Source organism: Cnephaeus nilssonii (genome assembly GCF_951640355.1).
Source record: "Cnephaeus nilssonii genome assembly, chromosome: 15".
Taxonomy (NCBI): domain Eukaryota; kingdom Metazoa; phylum Chordata; class Mammalia; order Chiroptera; family Vespertilionidae; genus Cnephaeus; species Cnephaeus nilssonii.
Window position 1 is genome coordinate 54564516 of NC_137086.1, and position 11758 is coordinate 54576273.

The window sequence follows — 11758 nt, forward strand, 5'->3', positions numbered from 1 at the left end:
ATACCCATTTCTTTTAAAAAGGGAGAGCAGGTTCCAGATTGTTCCTGTAAAGTAGAGTGTCACTGGTTTCCTTGAGCAGGCCAGAAAGGGTGGAGGGACAGCTGGCTTTGTGTACTTGCAACTTAGTTTTGTCTACTTTTGCCCACCCCTGCATAGGAGGAAAATGTAAAATGATAAGAAAAGGTTACTGATAGAAGGAAAACTGGCCATGGGAATGGTCACACAGGTGAGCTTTGTGGCATCAAAAAGGTCATCTTGGTGCATCAGTGACTCAAAACGGAAGCCCAGGGCAAGCCATCCAGTAGACCTGCTTCTGAGGGGTTCTTGAAAGCGTGCAGGGACTTCCTTTGAGAAAAACACTTTCTGGGGGAACTAGTCCAGTGTGAAGTGAGCTGTCCAGAGGATGTGAGCTGCGTGTCACAGGAGATGGACAAGCACTTCGCAGATTATCGTCAAGGGGTTCAAGTATTATTTTGGAAGCTGAATTAGAGAGACTTCAAGCTCCTTTCCCAACATAGAGGTCCATAACTCTAAACTTTAGAGTCTAAAGGATCAGAGATTACTAGTCACAGGGATTTTTGAATTTTAGTTGCAGTTGACTTCTGTTTTAGCCACAACTAGAGTAGGAAAAGAGCCCATGGGGATGGCTTATATGCAGGGATCTTGCACTCTGGAACTTTATATAGTGACAAGATTAGGCAAACTTGTGCTGATCTTAAGATTAAAATGCTCTTGCCCCCATGGCTCAGAGTAGGGAACAGGACCTCTCCCTGGGTATCAGTGTGTAGTGGTATTGGGGTAAAGTCCTACCTTTCCCATTCTCTTTCTAGCCTGGTGACTTGATGGAGCTTAGGTTTAGCATCCTGCGTGTAAAATGGCAAGAGTGCATACATGCATAAGGGGTTAACTGAGAATACAGGCAAGACAGTATGGGACCACACACATCACAAGTGCTAGATAAAGAAGGATGGTGGCTGGAAAGTTAGGGCAAATGCCAGCAAACAATGTGTGAGAATTGGGCCATCTGGTCACTTTAAACTTTTAGTGACTTTGGATGCGGTCAACACTTCTTTGAAAACAAATAGAAATGTGTGTTTCTGTGTGCATGTGTGTGGTCAGACTGAAGACAACCTTTTAAAATAGATGTATAGATAGTTTCACTTATATTTAGGAATTTAAAATTTAAAAAAAATTTTAAACTTTTATTGTTACTTGATGGTTATTTTTTTCCTCTCTAAGGAGATTTGCAGCTGCAGGAGACGCCATAATTAAGTTCACTTCTGAAGGTAAGACACTTTTTGAATGACCCTGGAGTAGAGAAGGGAAACCCTCAGGGCGTGGTGAGCCTGTGATATTTGGAGCCAACGTGTAAGAGTAAACTTCTGTGAATATGTTTTAAATAGCTACAGCCATAAGAACATTATTTTTAAAATCAAAATTATGCTTATTTTTAGAGAAAATCTAGGATATAGCAAAACAAAGAGAAGAGGAAAAGAAAACATTTGTATAGTCCTACCCCCAAAGATAAAACTGGAGCCCTGGCCAGAGCCCTGGCTCAGTGGTTAGAGCATTGGCTCGAGCACCACAGGGTGGCAGGTTTGATTCCCAGTCCAGGGCATGTACCTGGGTAGCAAATTCGATCCCTGGCCCCTGGTCAGGCTAGTGCGGGAGGCCACCAATTAATGTGTCTCTCTCACATCCATGTCTCTCTCTCTCTCTCTCTCTCTCTCTCTCCCTCCCTCCCTCCCTCCCTTCCACTCGCTCTAAAAATCAATGGAAAAAATATCCCCAGGTGAGGATTAACAAAAAATTAAAAAATAAAAAGATACAATTGGCAACCTCTGTTCCATTACCTTCCAGATCCTCTCTCTCTTAAAAAATGGAGCCATATTCTAGTAGCTCTAATAATATTTTATGTTTTTAAACAGTAAACTTTTCTTATCATTTTACATTTTCCTCATATGCAGGGGTGGGCAAAAGTAGACAAAACTAAGTTGCAAGTACACAAAGCACAATTTATTTTGATTTTTTTGGTAATAATCATAACCTGCATGTCTTTTTCCATATGAACAACTATAAGCCACCCATGTATATATTTTTCAAAATTGAAATTGCCTTATCGTTTTGCCTGGCTATAAATGTAATACACAGTTAGAAAAAATGCACATGCATGAATATGAAGGTAAAAATTACCTGTGACCTGCCACTTCCCCCAAACCCCTTACAATCGGAGTTAACATTTTGGCATATGTGCTTTCTGGCTATTTTTTCTAATGCATGTTCCTTATACACGGATAATTCCCTCTCCTCCAAGATTAGTTCATGTAACATCTAATGTTTTACAACCTGATTTTTACATTTAAAGCACACGGTGAATATTTTTCCAGTTGTGAAGCATTCTTGCGTGGCATTACTTTAAAGGTTCCCCTCACTGTGAACGGGCGGATTATTGTTGATTTCACTGGTGGCGTTTAGCATGGTCTCTGTGTGCTCGCAATAATGTGACCTGTGTCTTTGCTATTAATAATCCTTGTGCATAACCATAATAACCTTTCCATGATCAGTTTGTAGAAGTGGATTGCTGGGCCAAAAAAATATACACAACCTTAAGGTTCTTGATGCATATTACCAAATTGCCCCTACAATGGTAGTACCAGTCTGCACCCCGCAATGGCATATGAATGGGCAATTTATAAGCACTCTCATCTACCTGAAGGACTATATTCTGGTGTAATCTGGTAAAGTGTATTTTAAAATGTGTTGCTTTTTTTGTTTGTTGTTTAAACAATTCAAATCCCCCCTAAAAAGTATACACACTGCAACAGCTGATAGCTCAATTTTGAAAGTGAAATGTATTTTAATAAACACTGCCTTTATAATTATTCAAAGTGTGTGTATATATTAGACACAAGTTTGTATTTAATTTTTTAAAAGTATTTTTTCAATTACAGTTTACATTCAGTATTATTTTGTGTTAGTTTCAGGTGTACAGAATAGCAGTTAGGCAATCATATACTTTAAAAACTCTTCCCCTGATATTTTCATTGCCCACCTGGCACCATACATAGTTATTATAATATTCATATTTAATATTTATTAGAGTTTATTATTTTTTAAATTACTGACCTTCTGGTTTCTTTCTTTCAGCATATTTTTAAAACATTTATTTATTTAAACCACCTGGACTTTCTTTTGGTGTAAGATGTAAAGAGCTAAAACTTATTTTTTTCCAAAGAATTAGCCGATTGTCTCAGCACCCTTTGTTTATATAACCCATTCTTTCACCTTGCATGTGGATGCCACTTGTATCGTGTAATCCATATATGCCACTGGGGTCTATTCTGTATCACTTTGTTTTAATCGCTGGAGTCAGTAACGGTAAAGTGACCGGTGTATCTCTAGTAGCTGACAATCCCATGGGAAGGAGGCTTTTGCCTCTGAGAAAGTAAACCTTTCTGATTCGTGGGAGAGTCACCTTCCCTCATCGCTGCAACGTCCCTCTCTGCTAGGACCTGCGTGTGGGAAAACAGAACATCCTGGTGGGGATGCAGGAGTCCGGATGCAGAGCGTGGCCAACCAGCGACGAAGCCTGTGGGAGAAGCGTGAGGGGAACCCCTGCCCCGGGGTCATGGTAGAAACTGAAGATGAGCTTTGGCGATTCAGACACTGAGAGAAGTCAGCCAAGCTCTTTGTCCCCGACAAGAAATAGAAACCTAGGAGTTTGGGGAGGTGAAGGAGGTCTTGTTCTCAAACTTTTACAAGAAAAAACCCACAAAACCCAAAAAGATCCATCGAGTCCCATGTCAGTAAGTCAGTAACTTTTGTCGTATCTGTGCTGGAAATGCCACATTTTAAATGTAACAATTAATGATGTGTTTAATGACTGTAATAACAAATCATACTTCTACGAAACAAAAGTAGAAATGAATGGAAATCATGCCCTGTCGTCTCACCGTACTTCTGAACAACCTGGTGCTCACACCATGAGCCCCCAGCTGGCGCAGCCCGGCGTGTCTGGGTGGTGACTTGAAATTGGAGGCAAATGCAGAGGAGAAAATAAATTCCTTGCATGTTCAAAAACTGAAAATAGAGAGTAAGAGGATATGTGTGAAATCAGGTGAGGGGCACTGTAACCCCAAGTTCTCGGCTGGTGTGAGGGGGACAGGACTGTTGAACACTAGCAGGTGCTGTGCCATTTTATACCAGCTTTTCTTCCCGCCCTCCATGCAGGGGTCTGTTTGCCCTTATGTAATGCCCCCTCTGTGTGGAAGCTTGGTAAGTTGCCCAAATCCTATGTGGAATTAGGCAGTGCAAGAATAAATAAATGAATTGATTTAAAATTTTATTTTTAATTACAGTTTATGTTTAATATTATTTTGTATTAGTTTCAGTACAGCATACCTTACAGCATTCACCCCGATATTTCCAGTACCCATTTGGCATCATACATCATTGTTACAATATTATTGCCTATATCCCCTGGTTATATTGATTCCTAGGTGCTTTCTGATGTATTGTGAAATTGAATTTTAACAGTCCACTTAATCTAAACAGAAGGAGGAACATTATTGTTTTCATCTCTCAGGACTTAAGTGAAACTAGTTCCTTTTCCAGGGGAACTTTTGCTTTTTAACATTCCTGCCCAATGTTGGCCGACAGGTGAGTGTCTACAGCAGGTGTCCTCAAACTACGGCCCGCGGGCCACATGCGGGTGTTTTTGCCATTTTGTTTTTTTACTTCAAAATAAGATATGTGCAGTGTGCATAGGAATTTGTTCGTAGTTTTTTTTAAACTATAGTCTGGCCCTCCAATGGTCTGAGGGACAGTGAACTGGCCCCCTGTTTAAAAAGTTTGAGGATCCCTGGTCTACAGTGACGTTTGCCTGCTCACACCATTGTATGTGCTCAGCTATAGGAAGGCAGGTATAGGGCTTCCTGCAGGGGATTATTTGCTTTACAAAAATAGGACATATTTTGCCCGACTGCTGTGGCTCAGTGGTTGAGTGTTGACCTATGAACCAGGAGGTCACGGTTCAATTCCCAGTCGAGGCCCAGGCCCAGGTTTCAGGCTCGATCTTCTCTTAAACATGCAAACACAAAGGTCTCAATTTAGTTTGGATACTAAAGGCAGGGCAGGGAAGCGGGTGGGGAGACAGAAGATCCTGCCTTTCTTTTGCTTGGCTGGTCCTACCCAGCTAGCAGGCATAGCCAGGCAGCCCACTTTTGGCCCACAGGATGCTGAAGGGGCACTGGGAGGGGTGTGTTGGGGAAGGTGGGCCTCCGCCTTCCCGCCAACACTTCAAATCTTCCCCCTCTTAGCTTTGCCCCCACTCAACCACAGAGACCTCCACAAAATCTCCTGTGAGAGGCTGCAAACTCTTCTCTCAGCAGAACACAACTTTTCTGAGGAGGCAATTCATGCCTTCTGCCTGTGTGAATATCGTCTGGGTATTTGCCTATTTACTTGTTTCTCGGCATCTATGACTGGCACTGGGGTGAGGCAGGTGAGGTGCCGAGGGCACTCACAAGGTGACCAAGGGCTGGGCTCGTGTCTGTGTCCCCCAAGATGATGTGAGCCCATGGGGTTGAGGACCGTGTCTGCATGTGTACATGTGTTCGTTCCAAGAACTCGAGAGGTGCTCAATTAATATCTAATTTGTTGAGTTTTTTTCTCCAAGGTGTTCGTTGACTGTACCAGTACTTGGCAGAGTCAACATTCAGAAGGATGAGGAATTCGAGTCCTCACAGCCTGGAGGATCCCGGAAAGACTGGCGAGGTGCAGAGCGGGGCACCGAGGGAGGACCGTGGTCCCGGCTCACTGACGTCAGGAGCAGAACCTGCCGTGGGCCTTGGAGGAGGAGCCTTCCGCTGCCTTCATTTATTCATTGAGATTCTGGCCTCAGGCTTGGGGGTGCTGACCATTTGTACAGTGGAAAGACGGCTCCCACAGGCCGTGGTCCCCCAGGAGATGGCTAGCTAGAAGCCGCTTTGCTAAGTGAGATGAGCAACGCGTGAGCCCTGGGGGCTGCCTCTGTCCTGGCCACCCCTGGTCCCGACACGGAACAGGCTGGTCACACAGAAGGTGCTTCAAACGACTATATTTGAACTGGCAGCGAGGAGCTGAAGGAATAGTCCACGAAGCTGCTAAGGAACGAGCCAGACTCGTTCCTAAGGAACAGGAGCACTAACTGTGGTGAAGGGGGGCAGGGTGAGTTCTTGCTCACAAATGAGGGACAGAATGGGAGATGGTCTGCAACGAAAAGTACATGAAAGAGCCCTGGCCGGTGTAGCCAGCTGACAGAGCATTGTCCCATGCTCCTAAAGATCATTGGTTCGATTCCTGGTCAGGGCACATGCCCAGGTTGCGGGTTTGATCCCGGTCAGGGTGCATGTGGGAGGCAGCCAATTGATATTTGTCTCGCACATTGATGTTTCTCTCCCTCCCTCTCTCTCTCTTTCTCTCTTCCTCTCTGTCTAAAATCAATAAAAACATATTTTAAATAAATAAATAAATAAATAAATAAATAAATAAATAAATAAATAAAAATATATCAAAGAGATGTAGACGGTGTCCATTCAAATCAGAAGCCTAAGCTAAACTCTGAAATGGCAGTAATTTAATGGGCAAAAGCTGAGTCCTGGATAGCGGGTGATGCTGGGCAGGAGGACAGAAGTCCCTTTCGGCGCTCCTGCGTTCACTGCCCTGCGTATTTCTGAGAATCCCCAACTGATGTGGCCTGGGGACTCCAGGCTCCTTCTATTTGAGTCAATGCACTGAGGTATGCAGCCAGGAGGACTCTAGGAAGCAGTGACTCACGGTCACCGAAAAGTGACGCATCTGAGGAGGTTTCCCAAGAAGCGACAGAGGAGATCTCTTTCATCCTCCACACCTGGAAAGGCCTCTGAAAACAGGCTCTTTCTCTCTTTCCCTTTGACTGGGTGGCAGATTCGGATCAGCTTTGCAGCCCACACAGGGCCGGGGATCACTTTCTGAAAACAAGTTGCCCACTTCCTACAGTAGAGACAAGCCGCTGGGTGGGTGTGGGGAAGAGTAAGGATGAAAGGAAGGGGGTGGTGTAGGAGCCCCCTGCCTCCTTTGAACGTGGCCTGCTAGGCGCCACAGCTGCAGGCTGCTGCCCGAATTCTTCACCTTCAGTGAGAGGAAGGGAGGGGAGGGAGCCAGACCTTCCTATCTGTAATCATTCCAGGCCCACGGCAAGACCGAGACCGAGAGGGAGATGTTCCTGGTGATCCCATTTCAGAGGAGAGAAGGGAGGCTCACAGGGTTACGAGCTTGCCCAGGTCATACAGCTAGTTGAGTTAGGCCCTGCCTTCTGGCCACCTCGGCATGCACCACAGTGATTTCCATGGTACAGCTTTTTAAAAAATCACAATTTATGAATAAATCTCTCATTGATGGATATGTAAGCTGATTCCAATTTTTTTAAGATTACAATGACCAAAGCCTCTTTTTAACCCTTTGCACTCGCTTGCTTTTTTCTCGATTCCTTTATTCTAATGCTAACCGTGTCGAGTCACACTCGACATCCGAGTGCAAAAGGTTAAAAGAGGCTGTTTCGTGTTCGCTTCAGCAGCACATATACCAAAATTGGAACCATACAGAGATCAGCATGGTCCCTGCACAAGGATGACATGCAAATTCATGAAGTGCTCCATATTTTAAAATAAAATAAAATAAAATAAAATAGGCTGTTGCTTTTTTTCGAACTTTTGTTTTCCCCCCCAAATGCAAAAGTAATACATAATGGTTGTAAACATTCATACAACACTGCCCTGGCTGGCTTTGCACCAGTGGTTAGAGTGTCAGCCCTTGGACCGAAGGGTCTCGGGTTTGATGCCCAGTCAAGGGCATATGCCTGAGTTACAGGTTCCCCAGCCCTGGTAGGGGCGCATGTGGGAGGCAACCAATTGATGCATCTCTCTCATGTCAATGTTTCTCTTCTCTCTCCCCTTCCTCCCTCCCTTCCACTCTATCTGGAAATCAATTGAAAAAAATATCCTTGGGTGAGGATTAAAAAAAGAAAATACAGCACTGAAATGAACAACTCAGAAATGGAAATTCCCCAGAGTAACTGCCATTCACAACTAAGAATATATCTTTTTAGACCTTCGTCTACACATATGCAAACAAATATGTCCACAGATCTTTAGAAAAAAATTAACTTTGCAGAACAACATTATGATTCAATTTTCTATTCTATATTGAATGAATTAAATATTATGTTGTATAAGATTGTAGTTTTCTGTTTTGAAAAGTACATGCAGAAATAATTTGGAAAAGCAAGAAGCTTTTAAATATGATTTTATACATTTCTGTAATGCTCTGTCCTTGAATTTTAAAATATCTCTTTATTAAAGCATAATCTACATCTATACTCATATCTGTATTTGAAAGTCAACATATCATGAGTGTCCAGCTCAGTGACTTTTCCCAAACCGAACACACTCTCTGACCAGCTCCCGGACGGAGAAGCAGGACTCGCCCACACCCAGACCTGTGTTCCCTGGAAATGGGCCCGCACCAAAGACAGCCATAGCCTGAGTTCGAATGTACATTTTTTTTACTCGTTTTTATCTGGGCTTGAATTTTAGGCATGTATCGTATTTAAAAGAGAATAATCAACACCGACACAGTTAGAATACATGCAGATATAGTGGCCAGCATTTGATGCCAGCATGAATGAATCTGGATTATTCTTTAGCAGCTTCGTGGACTATCCTATAAGTAAGTCTGTATCACAATTAACCTACTGGCTCCTTCTGATGGACATTTGAATTTTTTCTAATTTTTGGCTAATAAGCCAACTACAGGAAACAATTGGATGTGTATTTCTTTGTGCATGTAACTTTGAGATGTATGTTCTTTAAAGATAAACGCCTACAAGTGGAATTAATAGTAAAAAAAAAAAAAGCTAGGTTGACAAACATTATTTTAAAAATACTTTGCTATCATGGCTCTCCAGAAAGAAGTAACAGCTCAGTTTCTTCTTCAAAACAAAAGCCAGGTGCTGGGTGCAGACCTCCTCACCGCAGCCCCTGCTGCTGGCAGGCCAAGCCGAGCGGAGCCTGCCGCAGGTGCCTGCGGCCCAGCAGGCAGATCAAGGAGCACCCCACCCCACCCCACCCTTGCCCCCACAACCTCGACACCCCTCTCCGCAAACTTGCAAAGAACTAAACACAATCCCAAAGACAGCAGCGGGGAGACTGTTAGATAGCAGAGCCTGTAGTGAGACGAGGCCTGTTCTTCCTTCCGCTGTGGACTGGGTGTGAGCCCTCGGGGAGGGCAGTCGCCCTGTCTGGGCCTTAGTCTCTTATGGTTCACATCGGACATCGCTGAGCAAGGAGCCCACCTTAACAGTGAACCCTGGAGCAGTGTGGTCCAGGTGACCCTGGCTCCTCCCCTCCTCCCCTCAGCCTTGGGAGGCAGCCTGCCCTTGAAGCTGATGGGCAGAAAGCACCTGCTTCTCTTGAGCACCTCTCCGCCCTTCTAACTCCCGCCTACCACACCTAGTTCTGCTGTGCTCTCCAACCCCCCAGGCATCAAGCATCTCAGATGCTGGGCCATGGTCCCAATGTCCCTTCGTCACATTGTGTGGCTGCCAGGGGCCCCTGAACAGAGCCTGGTTTGTCGAGGCTCTTCTTTAACTGGGGCTGGGCTGGAAAAGCAGACGGGACTCTCTGCTCGTTGGGAACTGGCCGGTGGGGTGCAGGAGGTCACTCTGTAAGTGCAGGCTAAGGTTGCATTCTTTTTTGGCTCAATAGCTCTTGTGCTGCTAAGGCCCGGGATGGGGAGCTAAGGCAGGCTCCCTGGACCTTTCCAAAGGGCAGGAGAGCTTCATCAGGACTCCCCTCTCCAGTTTAGCACTTTCTCCTTGTACTTTTCTTCTCTGACCATCGAAGCTGAGAGACAGTAAAACAATTAATGGACATGTGACAGAGACCGTGATGCTTCTCACCTTATCTTAGGCTCAAGGTCACTGGCCTTGAGGCCAGGGTCCCTGGGGTTCTACCCTCAACAGAAATGAACAGGTGCTAGTGAAGGCAGCTTGGGAGTGGCCAGAGGACCTCGCCCTGAGGCACCTGCTGCCTGGCTCAGGGTGCCCTGGTGCTCACCAGCCTCTCAGGCCTTCTCTACACCCACCACATGGACGGTGACACGCTGTAGGGGCAAATGAGGATACACACGTTTTATCCTTATTTCTTCTCAACTGAGCATCAACGCCTTTGCTGTCTAGATGGGCTTTTGTGCTTTTGCATCACAAGAGCCTTTTGCATTTTTTGCTTAGGACTTTATTTTTACAACCAAGACATTTTTATAAAAAGAAGGGAAAGTGAGAGAAGAAATATACAAGCCACGAGATGGCGGAATTGAAAGTGACCTCCTGCACCCCGAACCACCAGTTCCCAGCCCCAGACGAGGTCCGCAGACACGCGCACGATGAGAGCCAGGTCAGCCCGCCCGCTGGGTCTGGTCCCCGGGCTCCCTGTGAGGACGGTCAGCCCCATCCTTGGAAGGACCAGGGAAGCCAGGCCAGCGCTGCCCCAAGTCTCAGGAGTTCAGGTCACGGCCCAACAGGGCAAAGCAACTTGCAGATGGTGGCCGGACGGCCAACACCAAAGGCCCTGGGCTGGGCCAGGACGGGCAGGGAGCCGGAAGTGGTGTGGGTGGCATTTCTGACTCAGTCCTCCAGTGTGCCCCGAGTTGCAGGAAGTGCCCCGAGGCTCCGGGGCCAGATGACCACCACGCACGCACGAGGCCCACAGGAAGAACTTGCAGTGGTTAAAGCAGGCAGCTCCAGCAGCTCAGTGAAATTTCCAGGCAGCGTGTCCCTCTCGCTCCTCTCTCCACATCTCGCTCTTTCCTGACCAGGTATCTTTGTAGCCGGACACCAGCAGCATATTCTCTGCTCATTTATGAAGCCTAAAAACAATAGCAAGTTGTGAAACCACTTATTTTCAGGCAAATGCCATTGAATTTTCTGTAACAGAGGCAAATGGCAAATGAGGATACAGGGTTCCCCTCCAAGTTAGTAGCCTGGAGCCAGGAGTTTTGGGTTACTATGTTTTTAGGGCCCATCTTAGTCATTAAAAAAATTTTTTTAAGCTAAAAAAAAAAAAAAAAAGGCAGCCCAAAGGACTCTGGCTTTGAATGGTGTGACTTCCTGCAGTGCCTTCTAAGACAGGCTCTTCGCAGATGCACACCCGGGGCCAGGAGGTGGCCTGTGATAGGACGGTTTTCTAAGGCCAGTTAGAGGCCGGGAACGTCTGCTCCAAAGCGCAACTTGGGTTTGGAGCAGCTTGTCTGTGAGGCCCACAGACTGTTTTGTCCACACCTGGATCGTGATAGCAAAACCAGAAGTGGTTTTCAAACTTTTGTAGCCACAGATCCTTGTGTTCAAATGATGTCTCCCAGGGAAGTGTAACCATAGGCAACGGATGGGAGCAGAGCTGTGAGCAGAGGCTGAGGGCGCGCAGGGCCACACCCAGGACCACCCTCAGCTCCGTCTCTGCCTTAGTTGATCCACAGACCTTTGGGTTTGCCAAGGCAAGAGTTCCACAAACTGGGGTCAAATTACTGGGGAACAAGTTGAAATGAAGACGTGAGAGGGGGCCAGAATCATAGGCGGTTCCCCGAGGGGAGCTGGTTCTCCATCAAAGAACCTTCTGGAGGCCTCGGTTTAGACAAATACACTCGGGGTTACTGTCTTGTAGGTAGGGGGCGGTTTCTAAATTCAGCA